This window comes from Panthera tigris, chromosome B4, assembly GCF_018350195.1.
Source record: "Panthera tigris isolate Pti1 chromosome B4, P.tigris_Pti1_mat1.1, whole genome shotgun sequence".
NCBI lineage: Eukaryota > Metazoa > Chordata > Mammalia > Carnivora > Felidae > Panthera > Panthera tigris.
The window spans coordinates 131,273,757-131,284,336 of NC_056666.1; the positions used below are offsets into that span (position 1 = coordinate 131,273,757).

A 10,580-nucleotide genomic window follows, 5' to 3' on the forward strand; every position below is an offset into this window, starting at 1 on the left:
ACATCTGTGACCACAGCCCACGCCTTTGAGGGTTACCCTCTATCGTCTTGGATGCAAAGATAATTAAGCAAAAACAAAATGAGGCAGAAGAAACACAAGAATATTCCTGGGCTTAGCTCTGTGCTGGAAGTCAGGGGGGACTGATTTTCTCGAACTTTCCAGCTGACAGGAGATGGGGGCTCCGGGGCCGAAGTCGGCTTTCTTGTCTTCATTTCTCAAGTCGGGGAGTGGACACTGGGCGTTCACATTTAAATCTTTCCTTACGGAAACATTTAAGAAAGCATTTTAATGGTGGGTTTGTATTTTGACACGGGAGTGATTTAGATTGTTTGGAAAGTTCCGTCTGTTAAATCAAAGGACATGTGGACTTCCTTTCTGAGAAGTGATAGTTTCCGGTAGGAGACTATATCACTTCCTCTCCGCCTAGAAGGGAGCCCTTTTCTTTTTTCTCTTTGAACGTTGTATCTGAGATAAGGATACTGCTTGTAAAATCGCACACACTTCTCTACTCGCAAAGAAGCCTGGGTGCCCGATTTCAGGCTTTCCTCAGCTTCCCGGGCTCAGAGTTGGGGCCCGTGGGCCGAGCACGTGGGCACGTGGGTCAGCCCCCCCGCTCTGCTTGTGACCTCTGACCCCAGAGCCTCTGTTTCCTGCTGGGCGCAGGGCACCTGGGAAGGACCCGTCCTCACGGCTGGGCCGGCGGGGTGGGGGGTTTCAAAGAGCCGCTCCGCTCGCGTCCCTTCAGGCACGAGCCACAGAGCCTGGTGGACAGCCGGCGCTCAGCGAGTGCTGCTTGTCCTCCCTCGTTCCTGCCTCGGACTGAGGGACTGAGTCCGTCAAGTTTACCACGCGGGAGCCAGCTCGGGATCCCGTGTGGGCTCCCGGGTCCCGTGGTGGCGCACGCTCAGGGGCCTCCAGCCCCAGAGGCGGAAAGAGCAAGGACGCGGAGGGGGGGCCCGGAGAGTCAAGGTGACCCCAGGCTCCAGCCCGGGGGACTGCAGGCGACCAGCTGACCTGGGGTCATCGTACAGGAGGAGGGTGCACGGCTCAAGACCTGCATGTGTTCCTTTCTCTCTTTCTTTCCTTCCCTTTTTAAAAATTTAACTTCTACATTTGATTTTAATATTGTACATGAAATTCTACTTAATTACATTGAGGAAACGGTCGTTAAAAATCCCACCACAGCCGTGGGTGTTAGGAGAGCCGGTGACATGGGGATACACACGGGGGACAGCCCTGGTCCCGGCCCCCCACCCCCCGTCCTCCGCGCCCTGCTGAGTGAGGGGAGCACGGCTGGGGGGCCTGGGACCCCACCCGGAGTTCTGGGGCTCACAAACACTCAGGCACAGTAGAGAAGTCAAACGTCAACTTAAAACGTAGGGGAGAGCCGTCAAGATGGAAGAATCGAGACGTTCGAAGGGCATATGCGTCAGGCGCGTGCTGCGAATTCGTCCCCCACCAGAAAGAGAAGAGCGAATTCTTCAACGGGCAGCCGGCCAGCCTGCCGCCAGTCGCACGGCTCCCGGCCACACGGCACACACAGAGCCGGCCGGGCTGGCCACCCGATCACAGAAGAGCCCTCGGCCCCAGGTGACTGGCGGCTGAGTGGCCTGCCAGGGTAGCCGGTCCCCGACGTGTCCTGAGGTCCGGCGCGCATCCCCCGGGGAACCCAGGCGACCGCGCCGCACCGGGCCGGGAGTGTGCACTTCGTATCCCGCTTCCCCCTCACCTTGCTGGGCACCTGCGCACGAGCTGAGTCCCACAGACATGCTAACTGTGGCCCTGAGCCTCCTGCAGCCCAGACGCCAGCCAGCTGCCGGATTCTGGAAGCCAGGGCTCCTGGGGGCTTCTGCTCGCTGGTTTCACCGAGGCAGTGGGGAGGGGCCCTCTTCCCTTTCACGCCTCGTCCTGGCTCACGTCCCCTCCCTGGTGGCCCCGGGCTGCCTCCGGCCCAGGAGCCCAGGAGACATTGGCTGCATCACCATCCCTGGGGCGCAGGGGAGGAGAGCCAGGAACCGCAGCAGCCGGTCTCCTGTCATATGACCCCAACTTCCACCCCCTCCAGGCAGCTACTGTCACTGGCAGCCCCTTTACCCCTGGGCTCCTCCTGCCCCATCATCCACGGTGGCCCTGCGCCCTGCTTTGCCCCTCTGCCCCCCTTTCCTTCCATGTCTGTGTCACTTTGCTTGGCCAGGTCTTCCCCTTTGGGGTGCCAGCCCTCCCTGACTGGGTCCCCTCCTCCCCGACGGCCACGGCCATCTATCCCTTCCTCTCTGTCCCTCCAAGGTCTCTCCCTAAAGGATTCCCTTCCCCCGCCCCTTAGGTCACTGTGTGAGGGAGGCTGTGACACCGTTTGGGCCCTGACAGGTGAGCACAAGTGTGTGAGGAGGTACCGGGGACCCTTGCTGTCCTTCGGGAAGGCCTCGTGCACGCCCACCAGCTGCCGGGACTCCACTCAGCGGGGTCTGGATTCCACGGAGCCGGCACGAGGGCCACGGTGAGCCCGGGGGGGATCCCGCCTGGGTGCCGGTCCCAGTCCCCTGCGCGTCCAGTCCCTTGTCTGTGCATCGCCCGTGCCCTGTGTCAGGAAGGGGCAGAGCTCGCCTTCTGGGCTGGAAGTCCCTCCCTCTGGCTTCCTCTCCGGGGCAGGCCAGTCAGGAGGGGTGAGGACTAGAGAGCCTCCCGCCCCCACCTGACCTCAGAGGGGAGGTTCCTCTCCAGTAGACTCCTTCCTCTTCTCTTGCAGAGCGTGGCTGTCACTTCCAGTCAGTGCTGCTGACAGGATGGCTTGTAGGAGGAGGTTTTTGGTCTCTGGATCCCTGGCCATAAGGGTTGCCCAGAATCAATTACAGTAGTTACTTCTCTAAACTCTGAAAACTCTTCTGACAGCGCTGAGTGCAATCTTCATGATGTATATTTGGAACAGAAGATTTTCAATGACAAGCAAACCTACTCAGTTCTCTTTTTTTTTTTCTTTTTTTTTAAGACTATTTGCTCTGGGCTCGTTGCCTTCTGCTGGCTTCATTACATCAATCTGGGGATGGCGGTGAAGGGCAAGTGTACATTTCTTGGGAGGAAGTGTTTTATTCTGCTGTCCAACAGAGGCCTCCTGAGTTCTTAGCGGGACCGAGGCCCACCCTTCAGGCTTTCTGCTCCAGGACAGGAGGGTGAAGGTGAGTGGGGCGGGCAGTGAGACAGGTGGACAGAGGGCACACAGAAGTGGTCTGGCAGCCACAAAGATGGGAAGGGAGGGGGACACGAGGAGGTGGGGAAGCCGAGGCAGGAGGCCTGGGTGGGGCAGGGGTGGAGCTGGCACCCTGGGAGGGAGCAGGTGACCCAGAGGAAGAGGAAGGGGACAGGGAAAGGCCAGAGAGAGAGGACAGAATGGAGGAGGGCAGGGGAGGCCTTGGGGAGGAGGGAGCTCACCTGTGACCTGCAGCATCTCAGCGAGGTCCTGACTCTGGGAGACCAGCGTGTCCCGGGGCTCGAAGGCTCTTCCTTGGGTGTCCGCGAAGGGTTCCCAGCAGTGCTCAAACTCTGCAGTGGGGCGGGATGGGGCGGGAGGTGAGCTGGGCCACAGGGGTGGCCACAGGGTGTCTGACTCTCAGGGACAGGCTTTGCCCTTCATAACGGCGCCGCTGCCCTCTGTCCCCCCGGGGACTCCTTTCACCCCCGGGACTCTTTCTTCAGCCTGCAGTCTCGGCCAGCCGGATTCCCCTCCTCTCGGGACACCCCACCCACGTCTCTCTTGCACGTCCGCTATTCTCCCGCCCGTTCCGGACTCCTCTCCTGGCCCCAACTCTCTCTTCCAACACGCTCCGCTGTCCCCTGCCGTCCCAGGTCAGCCTGGCCTGTGCAGCCACCAGAGGCTTCCGCCAGGGATTCCACTCCTGCCCACGCCTTCGTAGCCAGTCCCCCCAGGCCTCTCCCTGCCCACCGCCCACCCCGGGAGGTCCACACGGACCCGTGGAGGTCATGATGGCGATGCGGGCCCCGGCCCCCCGCAGGAGGCGCAACCCATTCTGAAATCCTTCCTCGGTATAGAGGCGGGAGGCGAAGGGGTGCAGGGTCACGTGTCTGTTCTCCAGGACAGAAAGCAGCTCCCAGGCCTGGATCCGCTGCAGCCGGCACAACTCCGCGTGGCAGCCCGGCTGACCTCCCCGGGCAGGCCGAGCACAGAGGAGGCAGGAAAGGGTTGTGTCATTTGCTGTGAACGCAGGGGAGGGGGGGGCCAGCGTGAGGAGGCCGAGGTCCTGGCCTCCAGCACAGAATTAGAGGAGGGCTCCCCTCAGCAGGCAGAGGGCGCGGGGTTTCAGGCAGCTTCCAGCGCCCCCAGCGCCCCCAGCGCTCCAAGACCAGCACAGGATGGGGCGTTTGTCCAGCGCCTGGACCCGGGGAGGACTTGGCACCCTGCCCCGCTCACTGTGGTCTGTGCCACTCTGTCCCCGATAGGTCTTCATTTAAATTGTTGCCATTTCACGCATCGTGGGATTGGCATGAAGTTTGGCTTTTAAGCTATTGCATTCAAATGGGATTCAACTTGACTACTGAGTTTCTGGAGCCCCGCCAGGTCTGCGCCCAAAGGAGGGGGCTTCTGGATGCTCACCTAGTGGGGAGGGAGGAGGCCGGGTGGGCTTCAAGGTCACTGGCCTGATGCCAGGGAAGTGAGTGCGTCCTCCAGGGAGGGATCCACACCCCCCCAACCCCACTCCCACCTGTGGGATACAAAAGGGCTCCCTGTGCAGTGACAAGGGGGGGGGCGCCAAGGAGAGAGGCCCCCAGGGTCCATGGGATGAATGTCACTGTGGGGGCTCCCAGGACCATGGAGATTGGTCCAACCTGTCAAGGGAAGGATTATCAACCAGGAACAGGGGCGACTCAGGTCGGGAGTGCAAGTGCAGATTCTGGGGGGCGTGATGGGTACCCCGACACCGACAGGGCCTCCCCGGGCCATGCTGGCGTGGGGAACAGTGCCCTTGATGGGATCTGCAAGCAGTTGGTGGGGGTCCTACCAGAGCCCCCTGTAATGACGAGCGGGGCGGGGGGGGATCTTTGAGAGCCAACGGGACTCGGGCTCTCTGGCACCGCAGGAGGGGAGTGGCTGAGCCCTGGGCTTCGGGTGACAGGGGCTGACGGTGCCAGACCTTGGGCCACTGTGACTGCTTTCCCATGGGTGGCTCCAAGCCAGCGACCACAGTAGGAACAGTCCCACCTGACTCCAGGCCGAGGTGTGGCAGCTGCAGGGACCCCAGGTGACCGCTCTGGGAAACATCTCCCCTGAACGTCCCAGGATTGGGAGGCCCTGCGTGCTGTCGTCAGCCTGGGCCACTCACCTTATTGCACAGGATGTCCTTGTGTTGGCCCAGAGGAACCCCGGGGTCACCGCTGGGGAGCTCCGTCTCGTAGCAGAGGTAGGCCTTATTTGGCCACCACTCAAGGTGGAAGTTTTCCAGGAAGGTGTCCTTGTCCAGCAGGCAACTGCCAACAGGGGGGTGGGGGAGAAGCTCAAAGACCGGGGCCCCCCTGGAGGAGGGAGTGTCATCTTACTGACGTATGTTTGGAACAGAAGAGAGATTTCACATAAGACGTAAAGATGCTTACAGGTTTAGAAACCTAAACTATCTCTTCTGGGCTCATTGCCATTTGCTGGTTTCTTTGGATCCCTTACCTCACACCCCTGACCCCTGCACCCCACATACCGGCCAGACCCACAGAGGACAGGCTTCCACTCGCTTTGCTGGAGCCACCCAGCCTCCCTCTGGGACCCCTTGTGGGGGCTCCAGGGGGGCCAGCCCACTCTGCTCACAGGTGCCCCCCCCCACCCCCGGAGCAGCATGGGACACTCAGACCCTCAGATGGGGCCTCTCTGTCGGCTCGGGTAGGCTCCCATCCCACCTCTTGGCCTCGGTGTCCCATCCCTGTCCCCGCTGACCCACTCCCCTGGGGCCTTTCTCCCTAGACTTCAAGGGTAAGTAACCATTGCCACATAGTGCACCGAGGCCCTACACATGCCTGTGCCGAAAAAGAGAATACCAGAGACCATTTTTCTTAAACAATCATGGGAATTTCTGTTACGAAAATAATGCGTGCCCTTTGCAAAACCAAAATCGTAAAGCCAAAAGAGACTTCCTGGCCCACAGCTCCGAAGGGATTCCCTAGCAGCACGGATGAATTCCCTAGGGGGGCAGAGGAAGCTGAGGAACAGAGGCATCGGGGATGAGTCCCCGGGGGCCTGGGGAGGCCGGCCGGACAAGCAGACTGGGCATCAGCCCCAGGGGCACGGTGGGCCCAGGACAGGCCAGCAGGAGAGAGGCAGAGAAGAGGAGGAGCCCTCAGAGGCCCGGGAGGAGACCTTGAGGGAGTGGCAGGTCCCCATCAGCCCGGAGCAGGGGCTCAGGAGCAGGGGCCATGCAGGGGGCTGGGGTTACCTGTCCCAGGCCCGGGCGCCAGCCTCCATGTCAGTCCCTTCACCGTCTCCGGCTCTCTGTCCGCTGCTTCTCTGCCTGGTCACGGTCTATGCCCACCCCTCTGGGTGCCCTGTAAGGACCTGGGAGCCTTATATGCCATCAGAGCTCCTGGCAGCTGCTGAGTTGGCATCGATGGGCCCCACCCCTTCCTAGACTCAGGCCCCTCATGCCACCCTCACGGGAAGAACTTCTCTGCCAACTGCCATATCCCTAAGTCCTCGGGGGCAAGTGTAGGTTTTGGTTTCTCTGTTCTGACAAAGGCCCTTCCTACCTGGAAGCCTCAAGGAGTGTCCAAGGGCAAAGGAGGTCCGGGGAGGGGAGGGTCTCTCTGGGCAGCAGGGACCAGTGAGGCAGGAGGCGAGAGGACAGGTGTCTGTACCCTGGAGGAAATCCCTGACGCAGGACACGGAGCTCCCGGAGGGCAGGTTTCGGGTGACCCGTCCCTGAGTCCCCTTCAGCAGCCCGTGTGGGCGTGGCCTGGCCCAGGCTCCCTGGGCCTGCTGGGCTGAGACACCTACACGCCCCGCACACGACACGACACCCTCTCTCTGGAGGCAGCAGAGGCCCGGAGACTAGTTCTCCCTGTCCCCGTCTCCCTGAGCCGGGGGGTGGGGGGGGTGGATACGCTTCGGTAAAGGCTGCAGTCGAGACTAGTGATGAACTCTGGGTCCAGGAGTAGCGCTCAACACCGCTGACGTGGCGATGATCTAAAAGCTCGAGGCTACCTCGGTCCCAGGCAAGAAGTAAGAAGGAGGCGATCCTGTCCCCTCGGGGGAATGACAGCCCCCCTCTGCCAAGTCTGCCTCTGGAACGCTGAGTGAAAATGTGCAAAGACCCCTACATCCAGCTCGAGATCTCCACCAAAGTGTGCGAGGGTCCAAGAAGGGAAGGAAAGATCTGGGTCCCCCATGAGAGTGGAGGCGTGGTCTCCTGAGCAGGTGCAGGCCATGCAGGACTAAGCCCCTCCCGTCAGGAAAACTGGGAACAGGGTGGGCTGCCCCGGGGGGGGACAGACTGGAGCCAATGGAGCCCAGGGAGGGTACAGGGCCCGCCCAGCCTGAGTGTCTCTGGGACTCAGGCAATGGAAGTTCCGGTTAGTGTCTGGAATCCGGGCCAGGCTGCTCTGTGTGAGGTCCCAGCTCTGTCGCCCCTGTAGGTGGCCTCCCTTCCCTAGAGCCAGGTGGGAGGTCAGGCTGGAGGTGCCCAGCCCAGGGTTGAGTAGTGTTCCCAGGCTGTGTCGTGTCCCCTTTCCAGCACCTCAGGGTCCCTGTGTCATGGGCAGAACTCTAAGACCAGGGTCCTGGGGAGACAGGGTCCTGGGGAGATGGCGCCCTGGGGTCCTGGGGAGATGAGGTCTGGGAAGATGGGGGCAGGTCTTCCTGGAACCGGTCCTCCGCCAGCACTGACTGTGGGGACCCTTCCCCAGTGTAAGGCCATCTGTCCTCTACCTGATTGCCCCCGGTGCCCAGAGTGACCGCATCATGGAATTATTTAGTGACTTGCTGCCAGCGACAGAGGTGGGGCCGCTGTCAGAGTCTAGAAAGCAAAACCAAAGGGCTGATGGGATGATGCGTTTCTTCTAATGACATCCTTTCATTTCCTGTCATGGTGACCGTGCTTCCGGGCGGGTCTGCTGAGAACCCGGAAGCAGTTCCTTTCTGTGACATCATCACTCTGTGTGTGTGTGTGTGTGTGTGTGTGTGTGTGTGTGTTGTGGGTCCGGGCAGGTGCCCAGGCACAGCTGTGCCAGGCCCCACATTTGTAATGTACGGAATGCCTGAGTTCCCACAGGGCATCCTGAGGTGAAACCACCAGCTGTAATCAAGCATAAACCGCCGGGCACAGATCCAGAAAGCCACGCCACCAAAGTCCCTGGGGACGGACACAGAATTTCGGCCACACCCTGACCCCCTGCGACCCCGGCGCTGCAACTTTGTGTCCGTTTTGCAAACACCTGCCCCACTCCTCTGTGGCGGGGGCTCTGTCTCTTGCTGGCCGCTCCTCTCTCCCTGCCCCTCTCGGGGCACGGCCCTGGACACCCTATCCTTTGCTCTGCTCCTTCCCCAGCAACTGGCCTGTCCTGAATCTCAGCGGTGACCACTCCGCTGAGGCCACTGTCGCCCCTGCCTCCCTCACGCCAGACTGCACATGGGATGAGCCACAGTGTTTGGAGCACGGGGTGGATGAACTGTGAATTGAGTGATTTATTTTCTTTTTCAGACTAAAACACAACTTATTTTCTTTTTAACATCTTTTTGATGTTTATTTATTTTTGAGAGAGAGAGAGAAAGAGAGGGGCACGGAGTCCGAGTGGGGGAGGGGCAGAGAGAGAGAAAACACAGAATCCGAAGCAGGCGCCAGGCTGTGAGCCATCAGCACAGAGCCCCACGCGGGGCTCCTGACTGTGAAGCATCCCTATAGAGACTTTACAGGAAAGACTAAGGCTGCTGCTCAGACACTGGGGGTGCAGGAGGAGCACGAGAGGGGCTGCAGGAGGCAGGGTCGGCCCAGGAGACTGGGGCGGGGGGGAGATGTCTGGATGGGGCTGCAAGTAAGGAATATCAGCAGAGAGGGGAGGGGTGTGGCCAGAGCAGGACCAGGGCGAGAAAGAAGGACCTGGAGAGAGAGGAGCTGGTGGGAGCCCTGCATCCCTACATCCCTGCATCCGCCTGGTCCCTGTGGGGTCCTGGCCAAGCCCCATCCCCTCTGGGACCCTTGCGTTTCTCCTGCGGGGACAAGGGTGACATGCTCCGTGTCTACGTCGCAGTCATTCACGGTGTGTGTGGGGGGGGGGAGAGGGCTCCTAAGGACAGCTCAGCACAGGTTTGTCCTCCTCCGTTCCTAGGACCAGGGCTGAGGCCAGGCTGCAGCTAATCAGACCAGATGCTTCCGCCCTACCCGGGAGTCGTGTCGTGTCGTGTGCGGGGTGTGCGGATGTCTCAGCCCAGCAGGCCCAGGGAGCCTGGGCCAGGCCACGCCCAGGAAGAGAGAGGGTGGACAGTCCCAGAACCTGGGAGCCATCCCATCCTTTAAGGGACAAGAGCCGGGTCCCACCCTGAAGGGCGGCTGGCGGGACACCCCATAATCATGGTTTCTCTCGGGGATTCCTTAGAGCCCCTCTTGGGCTGCACAGGGAACAAGTTTGTCCGCGGGACTCCTGCCTGGAACATCTGGACGGTAATAGTGACCGGCCGTGGGCTGTGTGACAGTTAAGTGTCCAGGGCTTAGGACAGTGCCCGAGGTGGTTGTTCGCGGACACACGCTGGTGCTGGTGTGGAACAGGGGATATCTCTGCCTCAGTGGATCCCTCAGTCCACACAAGCTCCATGGGTCCTGCCCATGCTGCCCCCACCCTTAGCAGCCAGGCGCAGGGAAGCCGAGCTGGGTGGGTCGCTTTGGGGCCTCAGTAGGTGTCATGGCTGAGACCAGGACAGGCCCGGTCCCCTCCTCGGGTCAGGAGGTTTCCCTGATAGGGAGGCCCCTCCTCCCCAGGCTCCTCCTGTCCCCCTGCCCCTCCCCCGGGGCCTGGACCCTCCCTGTGGCTCCCAGACGTGTTTCCAGGGCTGGTGCCCCGACTTCTGGGTGTCCCCCCCTTGTCCAGCTGCAGGCGTGCCAGGGAGTGCGCGAGTCCCCAGAGGGGAGAGGGTCACAGCCACGTGAGGAGATGGATTGAGAAGGGACTCCTTTCCCTCACCTGACATTAGCATCTACCTTTCGTGGCAAACTGGGGCCTGTGTTCCGGGCTGGGCTCAGCCATTTAATGCCTGAGCCTCTCCTGATTTACCCGTCTCAGCCTGGGGAATTAGCACACTTTGTCTGGAGGCAAAACCCTTGTTCCCCTTTCCCGAGGTTTCTAAGGCAGGATGCTCTAGATTCCAGATTCACACCTGGGTCTGTGCAGACCCACAGCCAGCACAGCACGGAGAGAACTTTCTATGACAGGCTACATTGAGTTACATGAGGATGTGCAGAGTGGGGCAGAGAAGGGCACAGGGAAGCCGGGATTTTTAGCCTGGAGGGGAGTGTGGGCTTGGCCTGGGGGAGTGGCAGAGTGCCCTGAGGGACACTTTAGGCCAGAGGGAGGGACTGTGACAGGGCCAGATCCCAGGGAAA

General features: G+C 60.9%; 1 long non-coding RNA gene across 5 annotated transcripts; it reads right to left on the reverse strand.

The window, feature by feature from the left end:
- Positions 1-1,175: 1,175 nt before the first annotated feature.
- On the reverse strand, positions 1,176-8,064 carry LOC122240471. 5 transcript variants are annotated; one of them, XR_006220259.1, is made up of 6 exons: positions 6,739-8,064; positions 6,429-6,547; positions 5,334-5,478; positions 3,965-4,207; positions 3,427-3,537; positions 1,176-2,819 (listed from the first exon to the last, which is right to left on the reverse strand). It is a non-coding gene; the product is annotated as an uncharacterized LOC122240471 (long non-coding RNA). The 5 variants fall into 5 exon arrangements; XR_006220258.1 differs by lacking the exon at positions 1,176-2,819 and adding an exon at positions 2,829-3,149 and having other exon boundaries at positions 6,429-6,537; positions 7,916-8,064; XR_006220256.1 differs by lacking the exon at positions 1,176-2,819 and adding an exon at positions 2,829-3,149 and having other exon boundaries at positions 6,429-6,537.
- Positions 8,065-10,580: the final 2,516 nt, after the last annotated feature.